Source organism: Poecilia reticulata, chromosome 22, assembly GCF_904066995.2.
Source record: "Poecilia reticulata chromosome 22, P_reticulata-male-v2, whole genome shotgun sequence".
Taxonomy (NCBI): Eukaryota; Metazoa; Chordata; class Actinopteri; order Cyprinodontiformes; family Poeciliidae; genus Poecilia; species Poecilia reticulata.
Window position 1 is genome coordinate 5,796,205 of NC_088851.1, and position 14,429 is coordinate 5,810,633.

At 36.7% G+C, this 14,429-nt stretch overlaps 1 long non-coding RNA gene across 2 annotated transcripts; it reads left to right on the plus strand.

Annotated features, from left to right (window-relative positions):
* The first annotated feature begins 8,499 nt into the window (after positions 1-8,499).
* LOC145550024 (uncharacterized) lies at positions 8,500-14,429 on the plus strand. Of its 2 annotated transcripts, XR_014085866.1 has the most exons (5): positions 8,500-8,723; positions 10,446-10,561; positions 11,365-11,480; positions 12,294-12,409; positions 14,174-14,429. It is a non-coding gene; the product is annotated as an uncharacterized LOC145550024 (long non-coding RNA). The 2 variants fall into 2 exon arrangements; XR_014085865.1 differs by lacking the exons at positions 8,500-8,723; positions 10,446-10,561 and having other exon boundaries at positions 11,147-11,480.

Genomic DNA, 14,429 nt, shown 5'->3' on the forward strand with positions numbered 1-14,429 from the left:
TTCCAGTGTTGTAGTTTCCAAATTGGCTAGCCAAAGCTCTCCTTTGGACATTTACGGAGTCCCCACAACACACATTAACCAGTGTTACCAAGTGTGTTAGATGCTGGTACAAAGTTGATCCCCAGAAGGACTTGTAACTAACTGTGTGTTGGGTCCCCATAAGTCATGTCTGAGGTGTTTGTAACACACAAAAACCAGATGCAGCACCTGAAAAATGTAGAAGATTTGAATTATTTCATTGACACAGTGTTTAATATGTTTTAGGGTTTTAGGGTTTTAATTCACAATTTCTAATCATCATTTTTAACTTCATTTTAAAAATGTCACTGTATTTGTTCAAGAAATTAGTTTTAATTGAAGCAAGCACTTGGTTGTACATGTTTACATACAAATAAGTATTTTTAAAATATTTCAGACATTGACCATTGCAAGTGTGGAACCAACAAAAATGGATTCCAGTCTTCCATCACTCTCTTCAGGCACTCAGAGAAAATTTATGAGACCTTGAAGAGGACAGAGCTTCTAAACAGGTCGCTATCTTCAGATTTAGCTCCATACTTAACATTATTTGGCTTATTATTCTGTTGAAATCATTATAATTTTGATTCTCAGTGGCAGCTTTGCTAGATTAGTGAATATCACCAAAGATTCAACATTTTGGACACCTATTATATTCCTGTCTCAGGTTTTAGATGCTGCAGACTTGGATTTAAAGACTTGAATAACAAAACTAATTGAATCAAAAGTAACATTGAGGGTCAGAAGTGCCTGTGCAATGTGTTGTGTTGACATGCGGTGTGGCTGACTGACATTTTATGGCCACAAGTCCTTAAAACTAATACAGCAAACAGTTGAATGTCCTGTATGTCAAAGAGCAGTTGCAGTGCTACATCTGACTAAGACTTATTCCAGTGTTGTAGTTTCCAAATTGGCTAGCCAAAGCTCTCCTTTGGACATTTACGGAGTCCCCACAACACACATTAACCAGTGTTACCAAGTGTGTTAGATGCTGGTACAAAGTTGATCCCCAGAAGGATTTGTAACTAACTGTGTGTTGGGTCCCATAAGTCATGTCTGAGGTGTGATGGGTCTCCATAAGCCATGTCTGAGGTGTTTGTAACACACAAAAACCAGATGCAGCACCTGAAAATGTAGAAGATTTGAATTATTTCATTGACACAGTGTTTAATATGTTTTAGGGTTTAGGGTTTTAATTCACAATTTCTAATCATCATTTTTAACTTCATTTTAAAATGTCACTGTATTTGTTCAAGAAATTAGTTTTTATTGAAGCAAGCACTTGGTTGTACATGTTTACATACAAATAAGTATTTTTAAAATATTTCAGACATTGACCATTGCAAGTGTGGAACCAACAAAATGGATTCCAGTCTTCCATCACTCTCTTCAGGCACTCAGAGAAAATTTATGAGACGTTGAAGAGGACAGAGCTTCTAAACAGGTAGCTATCTTCAGATTTAGCTCCATACTTAACATTGTTTGGCTTATTATTCTGTTGAAATCATTATAATTTTGATTCTCAGTGGCAGCTTTGCTAGATTAGTGAATATCACCAAAGATTCAACATTTTGGACACCTATTATATTCCTGTCTCAGGTTTTAGATGCTGCAGACTTGGATTTAAAGACTTGAATAACAAAACTAATTGAATCAAATGTAACATTGAGGGTCAGAAGTGCCTGTGCAATGTGTTGTGTTGACATGCGGTGTGGCTGACTGACATTTTATGGCCACAAGTCCTTAAAACTAATACAGCAAACAGTTGAATGTCCTGTATGTCAAAGTGCAGTTGCAGTGCTACATCTGACTAAGACTTATTCCAGTGTTGTAGTTTCCAAATTGGCTAGCCAAAGCTCTCCTTTGGACATTTACGGAGTCCCCACAACACACATTAACCAGTGTTACCAAGTGTGTTAGATGCTGGTACAAAGTTGATCCCCAGAAGGACTTGTAACTAACTGTGTGTTGGGTCCCATAAGTCATGTCTGAGGTGTTTGTAACACACAAAAACCAGATGCAGCACCTGAAAAATGTAGAAGATTTGAATTATTTCATTGACACAGTGTTTAATATGGTTTAGGGTTTTAGGGTTTTAATTCACTATTTCTAATCATCATTTTTAACTTCATTTTAAAATGTCACTGTATTTGTTCAAGAAATTAGTTTTAATTGAAGCAAGCACTTGGTTGTACATGTTTACATACAAATAAGTATTTTTAAAATATTTCAGACATTGACCATTGCAAGTGTGGAACCAACAAAAATGGATTCCAGTCTTCCATCACTCTCTTCAGGCACTCAGAGAAATTTATGAGACCTTGAAGAGGACAGAGCTTCTAAACAGGTCGCTATCTTCAGATTTAGCTCCATACTTAACATTGTTTGGCTTATTATTCTGTTGAAATCATTATAATTTTGATTCTCAGTGGCAGCTTTGCTAGATTAGTGAATATCACCAAAGATTCAACATTATGGACACCTATTATATTCCTGTCTCAGGTTTTAGATGCTGCAGACTTGGATTTAAAGACTTGAATAACAAAACTAATTGAATCAAAGTAACATTGAGGGTCAGAAGTGCCTGTGCAATGTGTTGTGTTGACATGCGGTGTGGCTGACTGACATTTTATGGCCACAAGTCCTTAAAACTAATACAGCAAACAGTTGAATGTCCTGTATGTCAAAGAGCAGTTGCAGTGCTACATCTGACTAAGACTTATTCCAGTGTTGTAGTTTCCAAATTGGCTAGCCAAAGCTCTCCTTTGGACATTTACGGAGTCCCCACAACACACATTAACCAGTGTTACCAAGTGTGTTGGATGCTGGTACAAAGTTGATCCCCAGAAGGATTTGTAACTAACTGTGTGTTGGGTCCCCATAAGTCATGTCTGAGGTGTGATGGGTCTCCATAAGCCATGTCTGAGGTGTTTGTAACACACAAAAACCAGATGCAGCACCTGAAAAATGTAGAAGATTTGAATTATTTCATTGACACAGTGTTTAATATGTTTTAGGGTTTAGGGTTTTAATTCACAATTTCTAATCATCATTTTTAACTTCATTTTAAAAATGTCACTGTATTTGTTCAAGAAATTAGTTTTTATTGAAGCAAGCACTTGGTTGTACATGTTTACATACAAATAAGTATTTTTAAAATATTTCAGACATTGACCATTGCAAATGTGAAACCAACAAAATGGATTCCAGTCTTCCATCACTCTCTTCAGGCACTCAGAGAAAATTTATGAGACGTTGAAGAGCACAGAGCTTCTAAACAGGTAGCTATCTTCAGATTTAGCTCCATACTTAACATTGTTTGGCTTATTATTCAGTTGAAATCATTATAATTTTGATTCACAGTGGCAGCTTTGCTAGATTAGTGAATATTACCAAAGATTCAACATTTGGACACCTATTATATTCCTGTCTCAGGTTTTAGATGCTGCAGACTTGGATTTAAAGACTTGAATAACAAACTAATTGAATCAAATGTAACATTGAGGGTCAGAAGTGCCTGTGCAATGTGTTGTGTTGACATGCGGTGTGGCTGACTGACATTTTATGGCCACAAGTCCTTAAAACTAATACAGCAAACAGTTGAATGTCCTGTATGTCAAAGTGCAGTTGCAGTGCTACATCTGACTAAGACTTATTCCAGTGTTGTAGTTTCCAAATTGGCTAGCCAAGCTCTCCTTTGGACATTTACGGAGTCCCCACAACACACATTAACCAGTGTTACCAAGTGTGTTAGATGCTGGTACAAAGTTGATCCCCAGAAGGACTTGTAACTAACTGTGTGTTGGGTCCCCATAAGTCATGTCTGAGGTGTTTGTAACACACAAAAACCAGATGCAGCACCTGAAAAATGTAGAAGATTTGAATTATTTCATTGACACAGTGTTTAATATGTTTTAGGGTTTTAGGGTTTTAATTCACAATTTCTAATCATCATTTTTAACTTCATTTTAAAAATGTCACTGTATTTGTTCAAGAAATTAGTTTTAATTGAAGCAAGCACTTGGTTGTACATGTTTACATACAATAAGTATTTTTAAATATTTCAGACATTGACCATTGCAAGTGTGGAACCAACAAAAATGGATTCCAGTCTTCCATCACTCTCTTCAGGCACTCAGAGAAATTTATGAGACCTTGAAGAGGACAGAGCTTCTAAACAGGTCGCTATCTTCAGATTTAGCTCCATACTTAACATTGTTTGGCTTATTATTCTGTTGAAATCATTATAATTTTGATTCTCAGTGGCAGCTTTGCTAGATTAGTGAATATCACCAAAGATTCAACATTTGGACACCTATTATTCCTGTCTCAGGTTTTAGATGCTGCAGACTTGGATTTAAAGACTTGAATAACAAAACTAATTGAATCAAAGTAACATTGAGGGTCAGAAGTGCCTGTGCAATGTGTTGTGTTGACATGTGGTGTGGCTGACTGACATTTTATGGCCACAAGTCCTTAAAACTAATACAGCAAACAGTTGAATGTCCTGTATGTCAAAGAGCAGTTGCAGTGCTACATCTGACTAAGACTTATTCCAGTGTTGTAGTTTCCAAATTGGATAGCCAAAGCTCTCCTTTGGACATTTACGGAGTCCCACAACACACATTAACCAGTGTTACCAAGTGTGTTGGATGCTGGTACAAAGTTGATCCCCAGAAGGATTGTAACTAACTGTGTGTTGGGTCCCCATAAGTATGTCTGAGTGTGTTGGTCTCCATAAGCCATGTCTGAGGTGTTTGTAACACACAAAACCAGATGCAGCACCTGAAAAATGTAGAAGATTTGAATTATTTCATTGACACAGTGTTTAATATGTTTTAGGGTTTAGGGTTTTAATTCACAATTTCTAATCATCATTTTTAACTTCATTTTAAAAATGTCACTGTATTTGTTCAAGAAATTAGTTTTATTGAAGCAAGCACTTGGTTGTACATGTTACATACAAATAAGTATTTTAAAATATTTCAGACATTGACCATTGCAAGTGTGGAACCAACAAAATGGATTCCAGTCTTCCATCACTCTCTTCAGGCACTCAGAGAAATTTATGAGACGTTGAAGAGGACAGAGCTTCTAAACAGGTAGCTATCTTCAGATTTAGCTCCATACTTAACATTGTTTGGCTTATTATTCTGTTGAAATCATTATAATTTGATTCTCAGTGGCAGCTTTGCTAGATTAGTGAATATCACCAAAGATTCAACATTTTGGACACCTATTATATTCCTGTCTCAGGTTTTAGATGCTGCAGACTTGGATTTAAAGACTTGAATAACAAACTAATTGAATCAAATGTAACATTGAGGGTCAGAAGTGCCTGTGCAATGTGTTGTGTTGACATGCGGTGTGGCTGACTGACATTTTATGGCCACAAGTCCTTAAACTAATACAGCAAACAGTTGAATGTCCTGTATGTCAAAGTGCAGTTGCAGTGCTACATCTGACTAAGACTTATTCCAGTGTTGTAGTTTCCAAATTGGCTAGCCAAAGCTCTCCTTTGGACATTTACGGAGTCCCCACAACACACATTAACCAGTGTTACCAAGTGTGTTAGATGCTGGTACAAAGTTGATCCCCAGAAGGACTTGTAACTAACTGTGTGTTGGGTCCCCATAAGTCATGTCTGAGGTGTTTGTAACACACAAAACCAGATGCAGCACCTGAAAAATGTAGAAGATTTGAATTATTTCATTGACACAGTGTTTATATGTTTTAGGGTTTTAGGGTTTTAATTCACAATTTCTAATCATCATTTTAACTTCATTTTAAAAATGTCACTGTATTGTTCAAGAAATTAGTTTTAATTGAAGCAAGCACTTGGTTGTACATGTTTACATACAAATAAGTATTTTTAAAATATTTCAGACATTGACCATTGCAAGTGTGGAACCAACAAAAATGGATTCCAGTCTTCCATCACTCTCTTCAGGCACTCAGAGAAAATTTATGAGACCTTGAAGAGGACAGAGCTTCTAAACAGGTCGCTATCTTCAGATTTAGCTCCATACTTAACATTGTTTGGCTTATTATTCTGTTGAAATCATTATAATTTGATTCTCAGTGGCAGCTTTGCTAGATTAGTGAATATCACCAAAGATTCAATATTTTGGACACCTATTATATTCCTGTCTCAGGTTTTAGATGCTGCAGACTTGGATTTAAAGACTTGAATAACAAAACTAATTGAATCAAAAGTAACATTGAGGGTCAGAAGTGCCTGTGCAATGTGTTATGTTGACATGCGGTGTGGCTGACTGACATTTTATGGCCACAAGTCCTTAAAACTAATACAGCAAACAGTTGAATGTCCTGTATGTCAAAGAGCAGTTGCAGTGCTACATCTGACTAAGACTTATTCCAGTGTTGTAGTTTCCAAATTGGCTAGCCAAAGCTCTCCTTTGGACATTTACGGAGTCCCACAACACCATTAACCAGTGTTCCAAGTGTGTTAGATGCTGGTACAAAGTTGATCCCAGAAGGATTTGTAACTAACTGTGTGTTGGTCCCCATAAGTCATGTCTGAGGTGTGTTGGGTCTCCATAGCCATGTCTGAGGTGTTTGTAACACACAAAACCAGATGCAGCACCTGAAAAATGTAGAAGATTTGAATTATTTCATTGACACAGTGTTAATATGTTTTAGGTTAGGGTTTTAATTCACAATTCTATCATCATTTTAACTTCATTTTAAAAATGTCACTGTATTTGTTCAAGAAATTAGTTTTATTGAAGCAAGCACTTGGTTGTACATGTTTACATACAAATAAGTATTTTAAAATATTTCAGACATTGACCATTGCAAGTGTGGAACCAACAAAATGGATTCCAGTCTTCCATCACTCTCTTCAGGCACTCAGAGAAGAATTTATGGGACTTGAAGAGGACAGAGCTTCTAAACAGGTAGCTATCTTCAGATTTAGCTCCATACTTAACATTGTTTGGCTTATTATTCAGTTGAAATCATTATAATTCTGATTCTCAGTGGCAGCTTTGCTAGATTAGTGAATATCACCAAGATTCAACATTTGGACACCTATTATATTCCTGTCTCAGGTTTTAGATGCTGCAGACTTGGATTTAAAGACTTGAATAACAAACTAATGAATCAAATGTAACATTGAGGGTCAGAAGTGCCTGTGCAATGTGTTGTGTTGACATGCGGTGTGGCTGACTGACATTTTATGGCCACAAGTCTTAAAACTAATACAGCAAACAGTTGAATGTCCTGTATGTCAAAGTGCAGTTGCAGTGCTACATCTGACTAAGACTTATTCCAGTGTTGTAGTTTCCAAATTGGCTAGCCAAAGCTCTCCTTTGGACATTTACGGAGTCCCCACAACACACATTAACCAGTGTTACCAAGTGTGTTAGATGCTGTACAAAGTTGATCCCCAGAAGGACTTGTAACTAACTGTGTGTTGGGTCCCCATAAGTCATGTCTGAGGTGTTTGTAACACACAAAACCAGATGCAGCACCTGAAAAATGTAGAAGATTGAATTATTTCATTGACACAGTGTTTAATATGTTTTAGGGTTTAGGGTTTTAATTCACAATTTCTAATCATCATTTTTAACTTCATTTTAAAATGTCACTGTATTTGTTCAAGAAATTAGTTTTAATTGAAGCAAGCACTTGGTTGTACATGTTTACATACAAATAAGTATTTTTAAAATATTTCAGACATTGACCATTGCAAGTGTGGAACCAACAAAAATGGATTCCAGTCTTCCATCACTCTCTTCAGGCACTCAGAGAAATTTATGAGACCTTGAAGAGGACAGAGCTTCTAAACAGGTCGCTATCTTCAGATTTAGCTCCATACTTAACATTGTTTGGCTTATTATTCTGTTGAAATCATTATAATTTTGATTCTCAGTGGCAGCTTTGCTAGATTAGTGAATATCACCAAAGATTCAACATTTTGGACACCTATTATATTCCTGTCTCAGGTTTAGATGCTGCAGACTTGGATTTAAAGACTTGAATAACAAACTAATTGAATCAAATGTAACATTGAGGGTCAGAAGTGCCTGTGCAATGTGTTGTGTTGACATGCGGTGTGGCTGACTGACATTTTATGGCCACAAGTCCTTAAACTAATACAGCAAACAGTTGAATGTCCTGTATGTCAAGAGCAGTTCCAGTGCTACATCTGACTAAGACTTATTCCAGTGTTGTAGTTTCCAAATTGGCTAGCCAAAGATCTCCTTTGGACATTTACGGAGTCCCACAAAAACATTAACTAGTGTTACCAGTGTGTTAGATGCTGGTACAAAGTTGATCCCCAGAAGGATTTGTAACTAACTGTGTGTTGGGTCCCCATAAGTCATGTCTGAGGTGTTTGTAACACACAAAACCAGATGCAGCACCTGAAAAATGTAGAAGATTTGAATTATTTCATTGACACAGTGTTTAATATGTTTTAGGGCTTTAATTCACAATTTCTAGTCATCATTTTAACTTCATTATAAAAATGTCACTGTATTTGTTCAAGGAATTAGTTGTTATTGAAGCAAGCACTTGGTTGTACATGTTTACATACAAATAAGTCTTTTTAAAATATTTCAGACATTGACCAGTGCAAGTTTGGAACCAACAGAAATGGATTCCAGTATTCCGTCACTCTCTTCAGGCACTCAGAGAAGAATTTATGGGACCTTGAAGAGGACAGAGCTTCTAAACAGGTAGCTATCTTCAGATTTATCTCCATACTTAACATTGTTTGGCTTATTATTCAGTTGAAATCATTATAATTCTGATTCTCAGTGGCAGCTTTGCTAGATTAGTGAATATTACCAAAGATTCAACATTTTAGACACCTATTATATTCCTGTCTCAGGTTTTAGATGCTGCAGACTTGGATTTAAAGACTTGAATAACAAAACTAATTGAATCAAAGTAACATTGAGGGTCAGAGTGCCTGTGCAATGTGTTGTGTTGACATGCGGTGTGGCTGTCTGACATTTTATGGCCACAAGTCCTTAAACTAATACAGCAAACAGTTGAATGTCCTGTATGTCAAAGTGCAGTTGCAGTGCTACATCTGACTAAGACTTATTCCAGTGTTGTAGTTTCCAAATTGGCTAGCATAAGCTCTCCTTTGGACATTTACGGAGTCCCCACAACAACATTAACCAGTGTTACCAAGTGTGTTAGATGCTGGTACAAAGTTGATCCCCAGAAGGATTTGTAACTAACTGTGTGTTGGGTCCCATAAGTCATGTCTGAGGTGTGTGGGTCCCATAAGTCATGTCTGAGGTGTTTGTAACACAAAACCAGATGCAGCACCTGAAAAATGTAGAAGATTTGAATTATTTCATTGACACAGTGTTTAATATGTTTTAGGGTTTAATTCACAATTTCTATCATCATTTTTAACTTCATTTAAACATGTCACTGTTTTGTTCAAGAAATTAGTTTTTATTGAAGCAAGCACTTGATTGTACATTTTACATGCAAATAAGTCTTTTTAAATATTCCAGACATTGACCATGCAAGTGTGGAACCAACAGAAATGGATTCCAGTCTTCCGTCACTCTCTTCAGGCACTCAGAGAAGAATTTATGGACCTTGAAGAGGACAGAGCTTCTAAACAGGTAGCTATCTTCAGATTTAGCTCCATACTTAACATTGTTTGGCTTATTATTCAGTTGAAATCATTATAGTTCTGATTCTCAGTGGCAGCTTTGCTAGATTAGTGAATATTACCAAAGATTCAACATTTTAGATACCTATTATTATCCTGTCTCAGGTTTTAGATGCTGCAGACTTGGATTTAAAGACTTGAATAACAAAACTAATTGAATCAAAAGTAACATTGAGGGTCAGAAGTGCCTGTGCAATGTGTTGTGTTGACATGCGGTGTGGCTGACTGACATTTTATGGCCACAAGTCCTTAGAACTAATACAGCAAACAGTTGAATGTCCTGTATGTCAAAGTGCAGTTGCAGTGCTACATCTGACTAAGACTTATTCCACTGTTGTAGTTTTCAAATTGGCTAGCAAAAGCTCTCCTTTGGACATTTACGGAGTCCCCACAACACACATTAACCATTGTTACCAAGTGTGTTAGATGCTGGTACAAAGTTGATCCCCAGAAGGATTTGTAACTAACTGTGTGTTGGGTCTCCATATGTCATGTCTGAGGTGTGTTGGGTCCCCATAAGTCATGTCTGAGGTGTTAGTAACACAAAAACCAGATGCAGCACCTGAAAATGTAGAAGATTTGAATTATTTCATTGACACAGTGTTTAATATGTTTTAGGGCTTTAATTCACATTTCTAGTCATCATTTTTAACTTCATTATAAAAATGTCACTGTATTTGTTCAAGGAATTAGTTGTTATTGAAGCAAGCACTTGGTTGTACATGTTTACATACAAATAAGTCTTTTAAAAATATTTCAGACATTGACCAGTGCAAGTTTGGAACCAACAGAAATGGATTCCAGTATTCCGTCACTCTCTTCAGGCACTCAGAGAAGAATTTATGGGACCTGGAAGAGGACAGAGCTTCTAAACTGGTAGTTCTGTCAGATTTAGCTCCATACTTAACATTGTTTGGCTTATTATTCAGTTGAAATCATTATAATTCTGATTCTCAGTGGCAGCTTTGCTAGATTAGTGAATATTACCAAAGATTCAACATTTTAGACACCTATTATATTCCTGTCTCAGGTTTTAGATGCTGCAGACTTGGATTTAAAGACTTGAATAACAAAACTAATTGAATCAAAAGTAACATTGAGGGTCAGAAGTGCCTGTGCAATGTGTTGTGTGACATGCGGTGTGGCTGATGACATTTTATGGCCACAAGTCCTTAGAACTAATACAGCAACAGTTGATGTCTGTATGTCAAAGTGCAGTTGCAGTGCTACATCTGACTAAGACTTATTCCACTGTTGTAGTTTTCAATTGGCTAGCAAAAGCTCTCCTTTGGACATTTACGGAGTCCCCACAACACATTAACCAGTGTTACCAAGTGTGTTAGATGCTGGTACAAAGTTGATCCCCAGAAGGATTTGTAACTAACTGTGTGTTGGGTCCCCATAAGTCATGTCTGAGGTGTGTTGGGTCCCCATAAGTCATGTCTGAGGTGTTTGTAACACAAAAACCAGATGCAGCACCTGAAAAATGTAGAAGATTTGAATTATTTCATTGACACAGTGTTTAATATGTTTTAGGGCTTTAATTCACAATTTCTAGTCATCATTTTTAACTTCATTATAAAAATGTCACTGTATTTGTTCAAGGAATTAGTTGTTATTGAAGCAAGCACTTGGTTGTACATGTTTACATACAAATAAGTCTTTTTAAAATATTTCAGACATTGACCAGTGCAAGTTTGGAACCAACAGAAATGGATTCCAGTATTCCGTCACTCTCTTCAGGCACTCAGAGAAGAATTTATGGGACCTGGAAGAGGACAGAGCTTCTAAACTGGTAGTTCTGTCAGATTTAGCAAAATACTTAACATTGCTTGGCTTATTATTCTTTTTAAATCAATATAATTTTGATTCTCAGTGGCAGCTTTGCTAGATTAGTGAATATTACCAAAGATTCAACATTTTGGACACCTACTGTATTCCTGTCTCAGGATTTAGATGCTGCAGACTTGGATCTAAAGACTTGAATAACAAAACTAATTGAATCAAAAGTAACATTGAGGGTCAGAAGTGCCTGTGCAATGTGTTGTGTTGACATGCGGTGTGGCTGACTGACATTTTATGGCCACAAGTCCTTAGAACTAATACAGCAAACAGTTGAATGTCCTGTATGTCAAAGTGCAGTTGTAGTGCTACATCTGACTAAGACTTATTCCAGTGTTGTAGTTTCCAAATTGGCTAGCATAAGCTCTCCTTTGGACATTTACGGAGTCCCCACAACACACATTAACCAGTGTTACCAAGTGTGTTGGATGCTGGTACAAAGTTGATCCCCAGAAGGATTTGTAACTAACTGTGTGTTGGGTCCCCATAAGTCATGTCTGAGGTGTGTTGGGTCTCCATAAGCCATGTCTGAGGTGTTTGTAACACACAAAAACCAGATGCAGCACCTGAAAAATGTAGAAGATTTGAATTATTTCATTGACACAGTGTTTAATATGTTTTAGGGCTTTAATTCACTATTTCTAATCATCATTTTTAACTTCATTTTAAAAATGTCACTGTATTTGTTCAAGCAATTAGTTGTTATTGAAGCAAGCACTTGGTTGTACATGTTTACATACAAATAAGTCTTTTTAAAATATTTCAGACATTGACCAGTGCAAGTTTGGAACCAACAGAAATGGATTCCAGTATTCCGTCACTCTCTTCAGGCACTCAGAGAAGAATTTATGGGACCTTGAAGAGGACAGAGCTTCTAAACAGGTAGCTATCTTCAGATTTATCTCCATACTTAACATTGTTTGGCTTATTATTCAGTTGAAATCATTATAATTCTGATTCTCAGTGGCAGCTTTGCTAAATTAGTGAATATTACCAAAGATTCAACATTTTGGACACCTATTATATTCTGTCTCAGGTTTTAGATGCTGCAGACTTGGATTTAAAGACTTGAATAACAAAACTAATTGAATCAAAAGTAACATTGAGGGTCAGAAGTGCCTGTGCAATGTGTTGTGTTGACATGCGGTGTGGCTGATTGACATTTTATGGCCACAAGTCCTTAGAACTAATACAGCAAACAGTTGAATGTCCTGTATGTCAAAGTGCAGTTGCAGTGCTACATCTGACTAAGACTTATTCCAGTGTTGTAGTTTCCAAATTGGCTAGCCAAGCTCTCCTTTGGACATTTACGGAGTCCCACAACACGCATTAACCAGTGTTACCAAGTGTGTTAGATGCTGGTACAAAGTTGATCCCCAGAAGGACTTGTAACTAACTGTGTGTTGGGTCCCCATAAGTCATGTCTGAGGTGTGTTGGGTCCCATAAGTAATGTCTGAGGTGTGTTGGGTCCCATATTCATGTCTGAGGTGTTTGTAACACACAAAAACCAGATGCAGCACCTGAAAAATGTAGAAGATTTGAATTATTTCATTGACACAGTGTTTAATATGTTTTAGGGCTTTAATTCACTATTTCTAATCATCATTTTTAACTTCATTTTAAAATGTCACTGTATTTGTTCAAGAAATTAGTTTTTATTGAAGCAAGCACTTGATTGTACATGTTTACATGCAAATAAGTCTTTTTAAAATATTCCAGACATTGACCACTGCAAGTGTGGAACCAACAGAAATGGATTCCAGTCTTCCGTCACTCTTTCAGGCACTCAGAGAAGAATTTATGAGATCTTGAAGAGGACAGAGCTTCTAAACAGGTAGCTATCTTCAGATTTAGCTCCATACTTAACATTGTTTGGCTTATTATTCAGTTGAAATCATTATAATTCTGATTCTCAGTGGCAGCTTTGCTAGATTAGTGAATATTACCAAAGATTCAACATTTTAGACACCTATTATATTCCTGTCTCAGGTTTTAGATGCTGCAGACTTGGATTTAAAGACTTGAATAACAAAACTAATTGAATCAAAAGTAACATTGAGGGTCAGAAGTGCGTGTGCAATGTGTTGTGTTGACATGCGGTGTGGCTGACTGACATTTTATGGCCACAAGTCCTTAGAACTAATACAGCAAACAGTTGAATGTCCTGTATGTCAAAGTGCAGTTGCAGTGCTACATCTGACTAAGACTTATTCCACTGTTGTAGTTTTCAAATTGGCTAGCAAAAGCTCTCCTTTGGACATTTACGGAGTCCCCACAACACACATTAACCAGTGTTACCAAGTGTGTTAGATGCTGGTACAAAGTTGATCCCCAGAAGGATTTGTAACTAACTGTGTGTTGGGTCCCCATAAGTCATGTCTGAGGTGTGTTGGGTCCCCATAAGTCATGTCTGAGGTGTTTGTAACACACAAAAACCAGATGCAGCACCTGAAAATGTAGAAGATTTGAATTATTTCATTGACACAGTGTTTAATATGTTTTAGGGCTTTAATTCACTATTTCTAATCATCATTTTTGACTTCATTTTAAAATGTCACTGTATTTGTTCAAGGAATTAGTTGTTATTGAAGCAAGCACTTGGTTGTACATGTTTACATACAAATAAGTCTTTTAAAATATTTCAGACATTGACCAGTGCAAGTTTGGAACCAACAGAAATGGATTCCAGTCTTCCGTCACTCTCTTCAGCACTCAGAGAAACATTGATGAGACCCTGAAGAGGAGAGAGCTTCTAAACTGGTAGTTGTGTCAGATTTAGCAACATACTTAACATTTCTTGGCTTATTATTCTGTTTAAATCAATATAATTTTGATTCTCAGTGGCAGCTTTGCTAGATTAGTGAATATTACCAAAGATTCAACATTTGGATACCTACTGTA